Genomic DNA, 14965 nt, shown 5'->3' on the forward strand with positions numbered 1-14965 from the left:
ATAAATACCCTCCGTACTACCAACAAAAACATCTCAAATAAAATGCAGTAATACACCGCAAATCCTGCACTTAAAAAGCACTAATGAAATTTTTGGTGTACTTGGATAGATATAATAATATTCCGTTTGAGTGGTTCTAACGTTTACCATGAAATTACTCCTTAAAGTATAGTTTACAAACATTTATATTCAGGGTAAACTTAAAAAACGCTACTTACGGTATGTTTTCAATAAATAAACACCGAAATCACCAGCCACCGAAAACAATAACACACACGTTTGTCGTGACGTATTTTTGAAGTTGTTTATTTTTTTTAAGTGACAGACCCAGGCATTAAAAACTTTATGGTTTGCTGGATTAGTTACCGAAATAGCAATTAATATTAGTTTTTTTACCTGTTATAACTTCGATATCCGATAAATCGGTATAAAATCATCACCGGCACCTCTGGGTGTGGTATGCGTCTACGGCTGCATGTATCGCGTGAGCGGTTATTAGAATATTTTTATATTTCTTTTTAGTACTCTGCCCTAGTTATGTAATTGTAGTTACGCGTTAAAATACAATACGATCTTTAGTTATAAGAGATTCTCCAGCTTTTGGCTGCTTCGAGCGCATCAAGATTTTCTTCTCCATCTAGTTTTGCCAGTGGCTCTTAAAGCGTTCAATATTGCTTGCTAGCTTATTGTTCAATCAACTTCAATCGCTGTTTAGGTTCTATCTTTTAATTGAAGCAAAAAACACCTTATTGTATCGATGCTTTTTTATTTTACGATTATATTGCCTTTGACTTGTGGAGCCGAGACGTTGAATAAGACGGTCAAACTGGCTCACAGACTACACTGAATATCTCGTTAAGGGCCAAAATCCGGAACGAAGTTATCGCCGCCATAAGACTAAAGTTGTGGACATCGTCCAGAAATGCAGTAAGATGAAGTGGCAGTGGGCTGGCCACATCTGTTGCATAACCGATGAGCGATGAAGTAGACGGGCTCTCGAGTGGAGACCACGTCTCGGCAAACGTAACGTACGATGTCCCCTTGCAAGATGGATCGACGATCTAAAGAAGGTCGCGGGTAGTGGTTGGATGCGGTAAGCGGGTGATCGGGAACTATGGCGTACACTTGGGTAGGCTTATGTCCAGCAGTGGACTGCAATAGGCTGATTGATTGCCTTTGAATAATATATTGCATTGTTTTCGCTATCCGTAGAGATCACACTAGTGCCCTGGTAGTTGTACGGTGCCCCTCGAGTCACATGAGCAAGTGGTGCATGAACTGTGTTGTGGCACCATGGTTACATCAGGTTATACTAGCATCCCTGAACCCCCATTTAGATATTTTGTCTCTGTCTTGTATTTCCTTATCATTAATCTAACGCAATCGACATTTTAAGCGAAATTGTGTTTTTGGCATAATTTGGGATCAGCGAAACGAGATCTTGAAGATCTACAACCCTTTCTAATCGGTTTTTTATTATCTTGTTTAGTTTCAGTTCTATTGTTAAGCAAAATCTGCGTTATTAACATTATTTTTAGGTGACAACTAGAGATGGGCAAGCACCTGGGTTTTAATCCAGCGCTATGTTAATGCTGGGTTTAATTCGGGTTAAAACCCATTAATGCCCGCAATCGAGGGCAAAAATTGTTTACACCTAAATGTTTGTTGTAAATCGGGTCTTGTTCAAATTGAATGATACTATTACGAAATATGTCTTATCTGAACGATTTAGTTTGTCTGTCATGGAATTAACTGTCTCTGTGGCCGAACAGTTACCATGCTCGACTGCCACGCAGAGGTGCCGGGTTCGATTCTCGGACCGGGAGAAATCGACTCATCCGAAGAACAGAGTCCGATGTGATTATACAGCGCAAAGAGAATAAGTACGTTACGAGAATAATTTCCTTATTCAAACTAAGGCCTACGTAAAGATGTTTTCAGAATTTATATATCTTATTTCATTTCGGAAATATAAAATCAAACAACGATGGATCTGACATCCACAGCGAAGAAGAACGAACGAAATATACTATGTCCTGAGAACAAGTAGTCTTATGCATAGATCTTTGTTCTACGGATGAGTCGAAATATTTGTATGGCCTACATTTATTTTTCTCTCGTGATTTGGGTGTGATTTGTGGTTGTCTATGTGTGTGTCCATGGCACCCACGATACGGTGTTTCCCTAGTGCGGGACTATAAAAAAAATATTATACCAAATTCCGTACTCGCCGTTTCTGCTCACGATTTTGGACAGAAATGGGTTAAAACCCGCGCTTTAAAATCATCTGGTGACAACATTTCTGAAGTTACCGAAATGCACGTGCATTATTTATGACAACGAGGCCATAATGCGTGTGTGTGTGGAATATATCTAAACATGTCGCTCATATATTTGTACTGAGCGAAAATGCAACCGCGTAATTTTAGCTGCATTTATCCGTGGCCTAAATCAGCGTTGTATATTATGCAAAGAATGTTCGCGATGCGCTTTATGCAGCGCGTGTTTTCAAATACAAGATACTCCGCGCCGACTTGACAGTGCAATGGGGCGCGGTATTCATGTAAAGTGGCCCCACTAGAACGTTTCTGAACTGTGATATTAAATTCCATATCTTTCAGATGTAGCAGCTGACAGATTTTAGAATGTTTTCTGAAGCTGAAATTTCATAAAGTTCTCGAGGCGTTACTAATGCTGAAGAAAACACTGTTATTGGAATTTAAACTATTTGTTTCAAATTTCGGGTTCTTTATATGTATGGGTCGATAACCTTACGATAACTCAGTTGTCGACCGATTTTTTTTCATTTTTATTGACAACACTCGAATCTTACGTTAAACTGTCGTATCAAACTGTCGGATCTCCACTGTGCCGAAGACCGCCACAGATGGCACTGCGTCGTCGTGCAGGAACAGTTTCCGCAGGGGAGTCACGACCCTCAGTAATGAGAAATACGACGCGAGGAGGAGGAGGATACCAGTTGCGTGATTTGTATGTATGCAAGAAGAGAGGGTAGACTCCCGCCTTAAGAGGAAACAAAGTTCGTTTCCAAAAATGTAAAAGATGTCGCACTTGCTGTTAGCTGGATCAGGAAAAAACAGTTTTATTTCCAATGTAAAGTAATCTCAATTCAATTCAATTCAATTCAATTCATTTATTGCGTCATATTTATATGACGCAATAAATGAATTATTACAGAGGTCTTAAAATATGTAATAATAGTCCTTATTATATGATACCCTGCAAGGGCATAGCAAAGAATGACAGAGGACACGACACTTACTCTGTATATAATATAAAAAAAAAAAAAAATAAGATTGACAAAATAAAATTATAAATGAAATAGAAAATTATATAAAACAATATTATAAATCAGTTCTAATTCAATGTAATACAATCAATAATACTTAATAACCAACTTTACTACAGCCTTGGCCAAAAGTATTAGGCACCCCTTAAATTTGCAAAATACAAATTTACTAATTTAACCATTCATTAATGCTTATCTTAGATGGTATGCTGGGGTCGTATTTCTTTACCTGGCATAGTAGGCGGCATATTTTTAAGGTCATAAAACACCTGGTGATCGAAAACAAAGGACTTGTGCTTCTTGCGGTCTTATCACTAAATATTTTGTCACTTGTGATCGGGACTCTAAAGCGTCAACAAGTTTTTATTATTGGTTTAAAAATTAAATTGAGGTCTGATTGGTTTTAAAATGCCGAAGAAACTTTGTGACATTAGTTTTTGAAAATGTGTGAAATTAGTGAAATTAGTTTGGAAAATCGAGTGAAAATACAAATTTTACATGAACAAGGAAAGTCGCAAAAAGAAATTGCCAAGTTAGTGAAATGTTCACGTTGCGCCGTGCAATCTGCTATTAAACGGTTTGCTCAGACGGGCACTCACGCTAATAAACAAAGAACAGGCAGAAAAAGGGTAACAACAAAACGCGAGGATAGAAAATTAATACGCGAATCGATGAAAGATCGGAAGAAAACTTCATCAGAGCTTGCTGCTGCCTTGTCCGAAGAGACTGGAAAAGCAATTAGTGCTCGCACAGCAAGGAGAAGACTTGGGGAAGCTGGTCTAAAAGGATGCAAAGCCAGGAAGAAGCCTTGGCTCTCAGAAGCCAACAAAAGGAAACGTTTAGAGTGGGCTCTACGGCACCAACATTTTACGGAGGAAGATTGGTCTAATGTTGTGTGGTCTGACGAATCTAATTTTGAGGTAAGTTTATTTTACTGGGTTCTTTACCAATAAGTATGATCACTTATTTATTTTACTTAAATGGAAAAAGTTATGGCCTTTCAAAAAAAAATAACTTTTTCGTTTCTTCTCTAGGTGTTTGGAACACCAGGTGTGACATTCGTCAGACGTCGTGTGGGTGAAGAATACCATCCAGATTGCGTCGTACCAACTGTCTAGCACGGAGGAGGCAGCATAATGATCTGGGACTGTATGGCTGCTGATGGGGTTGGCGAAATGTTTGTCTGCGAAGGCCGTATGAACAGCGAAAAGTACGTAGAAGTACTTGAATCTGCGCTTATGCCTTCGCTAACAAGCATTTTTGGCGGCACTAACTTAGATGGAGTCATATTCCAACAAGACAATGCGCCTTGTCATAAGTCAGCGACTACGATGCGTTGGTTTAGGGACAACAACATTGAGTTGTTGGATTGGCCGGCCCAGTCCCCAGATCTGAATCCTATCGAGCATCTCTGGGGCATTTTAAAGCGTAGGATTAAAGAGCATATTGGCATTACTTCTAAAACGGCCCTAAAAAATGCTTTGATAAATGAATGGCAAGCTATTACGAGAGAGGATTGCTCTAAGCTTGTGCGCAGCATGCCAAACCGAATAAGCGCTGTGATTAAATCTAAGGGTGGACCTACTAGATTTTAAGTTATTTGTATTTGTTTTTATGTGTTTTAATTATAATAAATAAATCAAGAAACAGGAAGTTGTTTTTTTCCATTTTTTAAAGTAAGTTTTAGGGTGCCTAATACTTTTGGCCAAGGCTGTATTTATTTAATTCAATTCAATTCTGTTTATTGCACCATATAACGTTTACAGAGGTCTTACAAACATAGTTAAATAGTTCGTATTATATGATACCCTGCAAGGGTACTGCAAAGAGCAGAGGGCACGATATTTATTACTTAAACTTTACTAAAATTAAATCTGAAGGAAGGTAACAATATAACATAGAACAATTTTCACTAAATTCCAATTGTTTAATTTTTATCATCGAAGAATTCTTGTAGATTATAATAGCATTTTAATTTTAGGTATTGTTTTAATTGTTTATTAAAATTATGTGGTTTTTCAATACGCTTAATTTCATTAGGTATTTTATTATACATTTTAATAGCCATGCAATGTGGGCCAGATGTAAATATTTGAAGTTTTGAAGTGGGTAACCTCAGCTTATGTTCATTTCTATTATTACGTTTAACACCAGTCAGTGGGGAGTATAGGTGGCTATTTTTCCTAACAAATTTACAAGCTTCTAGGATATACACAGATACTAGTGTTAAGATCTTGAATTTAATAAAATGGGGTCTACAAGAATCTGTTGGTTTGATGTTTGCGATTATTCTTAAACATCGTTTTTGTAAGGTAAAAATTTCTGCAATGCTAGAACTATTCCCCGTGATACTATGGGGAAATAGTTCACGCCATATTTAAGCCACGAGTGAGCTCTTATCGATAAATTGAGTTATGTTTTGTGGTTGTTAGATGCAGTAGTTATATGAATTAAAATGACATGAGCGACAGCGACGGTAGCTTAGGAAGAATGGTTGCTTCTATATTAAGAGTTCGACATTTCCAATACCTGTGGCAGTGTGTTCCTGATGTGATCGTAAAACCATGTCAAAGAAGGTTTATAAACCTTGGGAAGCGTGAAATAGCCTAAACTCTTGCTTCAGAGGATCTCCATGCCAATTGACGACGTATAATTAGTTGACAATTATATTATTATGACTGTAAAATATAATCTTTTAAATATTTCGGTCAGTAGACTTTAAAACTGTTTCCTTTAAATGAACATTGTCTTTTAACCAATATGGTTAAATTTACGTTTAAATGACAATATATAATCGACTCTAACACCAAGCCATCTGTTATACGTATAAAAAGACCCCTATAAACAAGTTCGCGAAGCAGTCATACGCAGGCGTTGCCATGACGACCGCCGATTATATATCCGCTTGTTGTTTTTATACCCGGCTTTACCCAGTGTGTACCGCTTTAAACCAGTCTACACATTTCGCAACCGGTAGTCAAGCGATTTAATTTAATATCACGCGACCCAGGCCCGGAAACCCTTTCAAAGTATATGAATGATTCGATTATTGCGTTGTTTTCAAAGGGAAATTTTCCATTTTTGCAGTGTAATTAAACTTGAATTCAGTTTTAAAATTGTCGTCGCGTAATATCAAAAACCACTAAAGCCTATAAACGATGATTGTTATACGGAATATTGATTTTCATCCCACTGATGGGACGGGTCTGAACTACACAGACAGTTTGGGCCATAGTCCAACACGCTGGACTAATGCGAATTGCGGACTTTTTTCAAGATTTGTAAAGTATCTTCGACGTGCTGTCTTCATCACGGTGTCTTCCTTTATAGTTAGCGAAAGGTGCTGCTAGTCACAGCTATGTTCAAGCCACTTCGGGGGAGAGGGAATCAAAAATAACATATTTGTAATTATCATGTATCTATTTATACAATTTCAGCTATATCTTTTTAAAAATGAATTCCTTTTTTCCATTCAAACCTCGCCCCAAATGGTTTCACATCAGAGCTATCAATTCCCATAAATATTACTTATTTATCAATAACGTAACTCTTCTTTACTCGAGCTCGGAGTATTTCAAATAAGGCTGGTTCCAGGAAGCATCCCTGTACGACCCTTACCGCCCTAACGTTTGTTGCCATGACAACGGCTCACTTACCGTAGGCTTCCGTAGACTGAGAGGTCCTGTAACGTTATATAAAGCAGATGAATTTATATGAAAGTTACGAGAGCGGACGCTTTAACATAAATGAGACGTGTTTGACTCCATCAAAAGTTTCCGTTAAATAGATTTTTAATGATGAGTTTTAAAATTGTCCTATATACCAAGCGTAACTTTCTGTTACTTAACAGGTACAAAAAAAAGATGACATAAAAGTGATATTGTTTACGTATTTATTTTTTTGCCATAAATTAATATTGTGTTCATTTTAGTCTACAAAATTCGCTTAAAGTATCTAATTGAAAAATCCGTATTCATAACGCACACACGCACACACTCAACATAGCCCCGCACTAGGGAATCCCTGTGTCGCGGGTGCCATGGACACACACATAGACCGGGAATCGAACCTGGGACCTCTGCGTGGCAGTCCGGTATGGTAACCGTTCGGCCACGAAGGCAGTTAATAAAGTAAATAAGTATTTAATGTTCCTAATTTTGTTTATCTAAGAACATTTTTTTTAAACTTTAACGTCTTCTGCCCGTAATGTTTAATTTAAAATCTACATACACATTTCAGACAGGATGTCTAACAAATCTAGATATATCGTCTGGCATGTTGAAATTCGATTAACATTTGTAGATTTTCTCGAACATGGGTGCACACATATGTGATATATATAGTAGTGTAAAGTATTAAAAGAAAAGTTTAGTGTCTTCATTATTTTTTATTCTGCATGTAAGTTAGTATACGATATGCCTTCAATTAAAAGAAGTTGTATTTATTTTGTTACAGTCAACTTCTGTAGTAACTTTGTTTTCACGAATAAATCAGTTAGGTACATATAAAGAAATACATATTGTATTGAGATATATTTTTTCTCATAATATTATGGTTTTGAGGTACATATTATAACGAACTGCGTCAATGTGGTTCGGGTGGGTGCTATTGAGTAGTGAGTAAGACCAAAGGAAGTGTTCTTACAGTTTATTTGTATAACAATATACAGTTATAACGAAAATTGAAACAATAGTGACAAACAGAAAGAAAAAGGCGCCAAAAACAAGGACATTTAAATTTAGAATTTCAATGTACAAATAAATTGTTAAAAAGGTTATATAAAGTACATGTTCAAAATTGATTTGTAATGACTGCTGCGATCCGCCACACATGTTGAAAACAGATCTGAATGTATTGTGGAATTATTTTTTCCCAATTTTGTGGATCAACGAAACAAATTGAAAAGTCCTCTGCTTTAACCTCATGTATAAAGTTGTATGTTGTTTTTATTTAGCACGAAGGTAAGGGTTTCATAAGCCTCTCTGATTTACAGGTACTGTCACATCTTGAATTGTAACTTAATGTGCTACGAAATTAAACTTTGTTTATTAGATTTTCAGATTAATTTGATACCAAATAATTAAATTTAAGGTCATGAGGTAAACCGACGAGCTTCACAGTAGCGAATTACTCCAGGCGTTAAGGCTGCTCTCATATTAAGACGTTCTGCGTAATCTAATTGGTTAATTCACACGATTCTAAGAATTTAGAACGTGCTGTTATGCTGGTAACTTTGAGTTGATTGGCAATTTTCTTGCTTATTCACGCGGCTAAAATAAAGAGGGGTCATATTTTTAATACGTATACATAATATATTTTGTACATGTTACTTATCTATTAAATACGTCTTAATGTCATTATACATTTAATACGACCTCTCTAGGGCAATATGGCGCGCGGTGTAGCGGACAAAGAAAGAACACAAGAAAAGAATATGCGATAGGTTAAATGACATGTTCAAAGTGATGACGTCATAAAAATACAATGTGGCAAAGAGTGTATGCTCTTGGGTTGTTGGGATTTTTTTAGAAACTGGTTGACAATAAATGTCGCCAGTAATTTGCTAAATTTCTTGGGTTTTTATGATCCGTTTGCCGATCGCAAGAGCTCGCATCCGTCCACCAACGGAAGATCGTCAGTGGTAACGCAGACGCGTCTGTAGCGGTGCATGCATAAAAATGCACGAAATAAAGCACAGCGAAAAATGGGCAGCGATGGGGCGATGGTTATCATGAACTAATTGTTAATTCTTACTATGAAAGGGCGGGCCGGTGTGTGGCTGTCGGTGGTCGTCAGCCGTGCGAGCAAATCCCTGAAATCACGAACCATGACCTTTGATGGTCATGGACGTAATTTACAATTTTGACAGGCAAAAGTTATAGTTCTATTAAAAAGTTCATGTTCCATGTCGTAATTTAAGGGAGTACCAAGTTAATTTAATTTTCGCCGAAGTAGCAACTGGGGGAAGATATAATCCAGACAATTGCTTAGTCCGGAAACGAATAAACATCTTCACAGTGAACAGCCATAGTTGCAGGCCTTTAAAGGTAAATGAAACAGCACGTTGCAAATAAAAGTATTTCTTAGTACCGATTTGGAAATGAACTGTCTTCTTCAGTTTATTTATTTCTACAAAAAAATAATTGAATTACACTCCCGACGTGCAGGGAGCAAAAAGGGAACGCACCCTAAAAATAAACAACACAGACACCTGGGATGGAGCGTGGGCTCCCAAAGCGGCACTGAACTATTTATAATTTAAGATATTTGCAGAGCTACACCCCGGAGCTTTGGAAGTTATGTAGCGTTTACCAGGGATTAGTGACTGGTAATAACTAATAACTTTCTTGCTTTTAAAATTTCTAACTTTTTTTTGTTACACATCGTTTTATTTCAATTGTGACTTCATTGAGGCGTGCATATGTTGTCACTATATTTTAGTGTATGAAATAAGGACTTAATGGCATAGATGTTAAGGGGCACATCAACCTTTTAATTATGTACTATATTGATTACTACATTAATAAAATTGTATGGATAACACCAAATAAGATTTCAATTCGATTCTATGCCTATTATAATACGGCTCAAATTGGTTTTTTTTTTATGATAATAAGTGGTGAGATGAACAAGTCGTGCGCCTGGTGGTATGCGACACCCTATCCATAGCAGTGGCAGTGCCACGCAGAGCTTTAAATTGCAAAGATCTGAGTGGCACTGCCGCTACGTCCGTCACCCTGAGACATAAACCTCATGTGTCTGTAGTTTCACCAGAAACACCGTAATGCTCACATTACTGCTTGGTGGAAGAAATAGAAATAAGGTATCAAAATATAAAACCGATGTTGTTGACTGTACCTAATCGATGAGCAGCTATTACAAGCCTCGTGTAAACGCAGAAAATTACGGTAAAGACCCATTGGTCAGCGATGGGGCGTTCGTGAATAATGGACCTGTCCGATATTAGAAAAACAAGCATCAGACTTTTGAACCGCTCTGGTCCATCAAAGTTATAGCCTGAATACGGAAAGAGGTCATTATCCAAGACACGTGTTTGTGGAAAGAAGTAGAAAAAGTTTGCTTGATGATATGTTTAAAACTTGAGGAAGCTAATGATATGGATTTGGCCAATCGTGTCTTGTGTACTAAGGCATGCTGGAATTCCGGAATCTCGGTAAAATATTTTTCCATATTTCAATTCCGGAATTAAGAATACAAGAATACAAGATATTTCTTCGCTGAAAAATGTAGTTAACATTGCAGTTACATTTCACCATAAACTTGGCATTGGCTTTTTTCATTTTTGATGTAGCAGGCATTAAAGTTAAATCTATATAACAGCATAAACAAACAATAACAAATTAGAATTTAACCGAAAAGTAGAAAGTCAAAAATATAACATACTATAGTTAAATTTTATGTTGTTGAGTAAAAAATCATCAATATTGCAGTAGCACTGAATAACTAACAAATTATGCAATTTCATTTTAAATTGTCTACAATGTAATTCTTTAACAGCATCCGGCAATTTATTAAATAATTTGGTTGCTAATACGAACATCGTTCTTCTGCAAAATTCCATGTTAGGGCGTTGTTTGAGTCGTATTTCTATTTATTTTCTATTCATCATACAAAGAATAAAATGGAATATAATAGTAATTATATCATACGGAATAAAATAGAATAAAATACTAATATCGTAATTCCGATATTGAAACATTTTATAGTGACATTTTGAATTACTTTCTTAGTTTACATAGAAGTTTACAAGTATATCTCTTGTGTTCTGCCCGTGAGTGAAGAAAGTGAGAGAGTATTTTCGTGTGTCGGTTTTATTTGTACTTCATACTCTGATAAAAAAAATGTTGGATGCACCATTGTTATTGAGGACTCACTATCAAGAACAGCGTTTTGTCTCAAATAAATAATTATTGTTTAAGTTAGTCACATACGTCGTTGATTTTATTTCACTTTATTATGATAAATACTAAAGTTTTATTTTGTAACTATCTATTAAAATTCTCGTCTATTAAACTGGATGTTTTTCCGGAACCAGTTCCGGAATTCCGACATTGAGTGTCCAATATCGAAATTGATTCTGGAATTGAAAACCTCATGATAATGCATACCCTGTTGTGTACTGTGTTATTCTTGAATACTTTCAGTTCATAATTCTCTTCCTAATTGTCGTTTTTACTTATTTGTGTCTAGGGTTTTATCCTAGGAATTCGTGGTTTGCGTTAATATTAGACATATCTGTAACATCCCACTAAGCGGTGACCATGGGACCTATAAAAGGCTCAAAACGTTGTTGGTTTGTTTGAAAAAAAAACCAATATTTATTTCCTATGTTAAACAATCGCGAAAACCTAAGAACTCGATAGGTTATTTAAATGTTAATTTATTTTTTTATAAATAAATGCAGTCAAAAAATTGTATAATATATTATATATCTTACATTTGCAATTCTCCTTGTGAATTATTGTGTATTTCGTATTTTAAATTCATATGAGAAAACATTTCCTAATTTTAATTAACACTTTACACGTGTTTTGCGCAGCCCTGAGTACACGCCGCCACTGGGATTTGAACCATCGATCTTAATTGAGAAGCAACCGTGCTCCCACTGAGCAATCTCTGTTTTTTACATTTTAACAATTTTAAAAATTACTTTCACACTGTCTTCGAATATAATAGTACAAATGTAAGTTACAAATTGATGAGATTCTGTTTAATTTGTTTGAAAGAAACTAAATACATTTAGCAACCGCAGAAAGAAGAACTCGATGTGTCTATTTATTTGTTTCTACCGATTTAAGTGAAACAAACCACTGCCTCTGTGGCCGAACAGTAATATTTGAATGGCCTACATTTATTTCTCTCGTGAGTTTGGGTGTAATTTGTGGTTGTCCATTGTTGTGTACATGGCACCCGTGACTTATTTTCCCTAGTGCGGGTCTATGTTGAGTGTGTGCGTTATTATTATTATTATTCTTTCTCATTTTCAATTCATCTCATTCTCATCGGGAACCGTATCCAAATTGGTTCAGCTATTGTGGTGATTAGCGTGCACAAACGCACATACTAACAGACAAAATTTATATATACGATATTAAAGGGTTAGTAGCGCGTCGTCTCTTTTTAAAAGTACAGATACAGCTTCTTTCATAAATGCTATTTGTATGTATTGAATAACAACCAATCACGAATGTATCATATTTGAACATATATTTGAAATTAATTTTCTGCCTTTGAAATAGCAAATTCAAAATGTTAGGAATGAAGCCATTTCAATATATGCTACGAGTGCAGCTTATTTGGCAATATGTTGCCTGCTCGGAATATAACTGAAATACCAAATAACATTCGTGTTGCAAATGTACGTATTTAAATCCAAGTGGTTTCGGGAAATGTGGAAGGCTAATTGGGTGGTATTTTTTTATATACACCATACGTATTTCCTTTGAGAAAAACACAAATGACTCTTATCGAGTCATAATAATAATAATATGACAGACAACAATACCAATAACCTGGTACTTTTATCAGACAAGCAATTTAGAAAAGTTCCTTTCCCAAATTAGTCCTACCGGGAATCGAACCTGTAACGTTCTCATCTCACTCGTGTGAAAATGAAATGAACTAATTTGAAAATACATACCGTTCATAATAATTATAACAAACTATAGTGGAGAAATTTCACAAAAAATAATGTCATGGCAGTAAAACACCGTGACATTCAATCAACTTAAAAATTACAAGTATAGCGACATCTCTAGTCAGCGATGGTAGGTGTAAAGGTTTGAGTCAAGAAATACATTTCTTACAGATGGCGCTGCGGCAGAAAGTCATTAAAAACAAAAACAACAATCTGTAAGAAGCACTTAGAAATATTTGTAAGGTTTGCTGGTTCGTTCCGTGGCTTAATTGGCAGAGCATTTGACACAGATTGCCTGACCCAGTGTCGGTTTGAATCCGGCCGGATCGAATGAATTTTTTTACTGTTTAATTTTTGTTATTAATAATTAGAAAAGTCGTATTACAAAATTGAATACTATGTGTTAGATAAAGACGAATGGAAAGACGACATGGCTCTAGATTCCACACAAATTTGATTCAAAGTGTATTCCATAGCATTTAAGTTTATTTGAAGTTTATTTGGCTGGAGGGACCGGAGGATATCTAGCTTATCCGGGCTAGTGCCGGAGATGCCAGTTGCAGTGTCCTGCGACACTGTCAGGACATAGCTTCCAACTTAAAGAGCAACTCACGTGGCCCGCGCGTCTCCTCGGATACAGGCCCTCAACTAGATCGCTACTAACACGCGCTAGCTGCCGGGGCGGACAAACATGTCCGTCTCTGCAGCTAACCACAAACCCCAGCGAGTCTATACCCAAGTCTGAGTCTATGAAAGTCCCGCAAAGGCGTATCATTGGCGGAGTGCTTGGCCCGGACGCCCGCTGTACCCTGGTCTTGCCATCGAGCCCGTAGTGTCTCCGGAAAACCCTATCTCTTGGGTCAGTAGACAGGGACAATATAATAATTCTTACAGTCCTGCTTGCGCCATCAAATCAAAATTTCCACATTATTGTAACGTCATTCGATTTACATGGTCAAAACGTCAAATTTCAAGTCAATCACCCGAGTGGCAGTAAAATAAATATTCATCTACGGACCGGATCCCATAAGTTAATTGGGAAAAGAGCTATTGATATTTAAACAGTTAAACAGATGTTCATCAGACGTAGCTAAGATTCATCTCGAATATATTAGCCTTAAAAAAAATTAAGATCAAGCTACAATGCCACAAACAACATAAACAAATCTTCCAATTTATAACTACTCCCTTTTTGCGTCGGGGTCTAATATAGTATATTTTTTATCGAGGGACTAAAACGAGCCAATATATACCCGAGGTGGTTGGCCACCCCAGCTTTAGTGAGGGTATCTATTACTCCGAGGGTTTATATTGGCTTTTAGTGTTGAGGTGAAAACTTTGCCTTTCACATCGATTGCGAGAAAAAAATGTAATATCGATATCTCCAATGAACATTATGTCAAGTAAATTTTTGGACCTGTTGTGTTTTGTATTTTGTTTCTTTATTATTTTTTCTCACAAAATTCGTTTTTTTTTTATTTTTTTCAAATTTTCTTTTTTATTTATTAAGTTTTAAGGCAAAATAATATGGCGCCACCGTCTATGCGGAAAAGCCACGGAACTAAAATCAAGCGTAGTCTTGGAATGTAACATTTTCGTAATGAAAATGGCCCACACACAAGCACTTTTTGTACCGAATTTTGTCGGCCTCCATCTCACCTGATAGAAAGTGATAATTAGGTCGACGATGTGGTATGCACACCTAAATAATGCCTGTTCACTCTCGCCTTGAGAAGGCTTAAGTTATACCGTTCGGGGAATTAGTCCGCAAGTAGGGATTTTCCGCAGTGCAGTGATCTCTGTGAAACTGTACGTTTATTTACTTTGAATTGTTATAATGTTAAATTATAATTATCTCTTTTTGCTTTTGTGATTATTTTTAAGCGTTGTTTCAGTTGTTATTATATTGTTTCACTTATTTAATTTTTACCTTTTGGCATAAACTATAGCAAGTGCTGACTGTTTGAGTTTGTCTAAGTCACTCGAAGTAAGTAAAA

The 14965-nt window shown here is 36.4% G+C and overlaps 1 protein-coding gene across 2 annotated transcripts in view; it reads left to right on the forward strand.

The window, feature by feature from the left end:
* LOC113234707 (furin-like protease 1) overlaps window positions 1-14965 on the forward strand; it is a 600106-nt gene that overhangs the window by 469021 nt on the left and 116120 nt on the right. The window lies entirely within an intron of this gene.

Source organism: Hyposmocoma kahamanoa, unplaced genomic scaffold (genome assembly GCF_003589595.1).
Source record: "Hyposmocoma kahamanoa isolate Upper Pololo Valley unplaced genomic scaffold, ASM358959v1 86, whole genome shotgun sequence".
NCBI classification, from domain to species: domain Eukaryota; kingdom Metazoa; phylum Arthropoda; class Insecta; order Lepidoptera; family Cosmopterigidae; genus Hyposmocoma; species Hyposmocoma kahamanoa.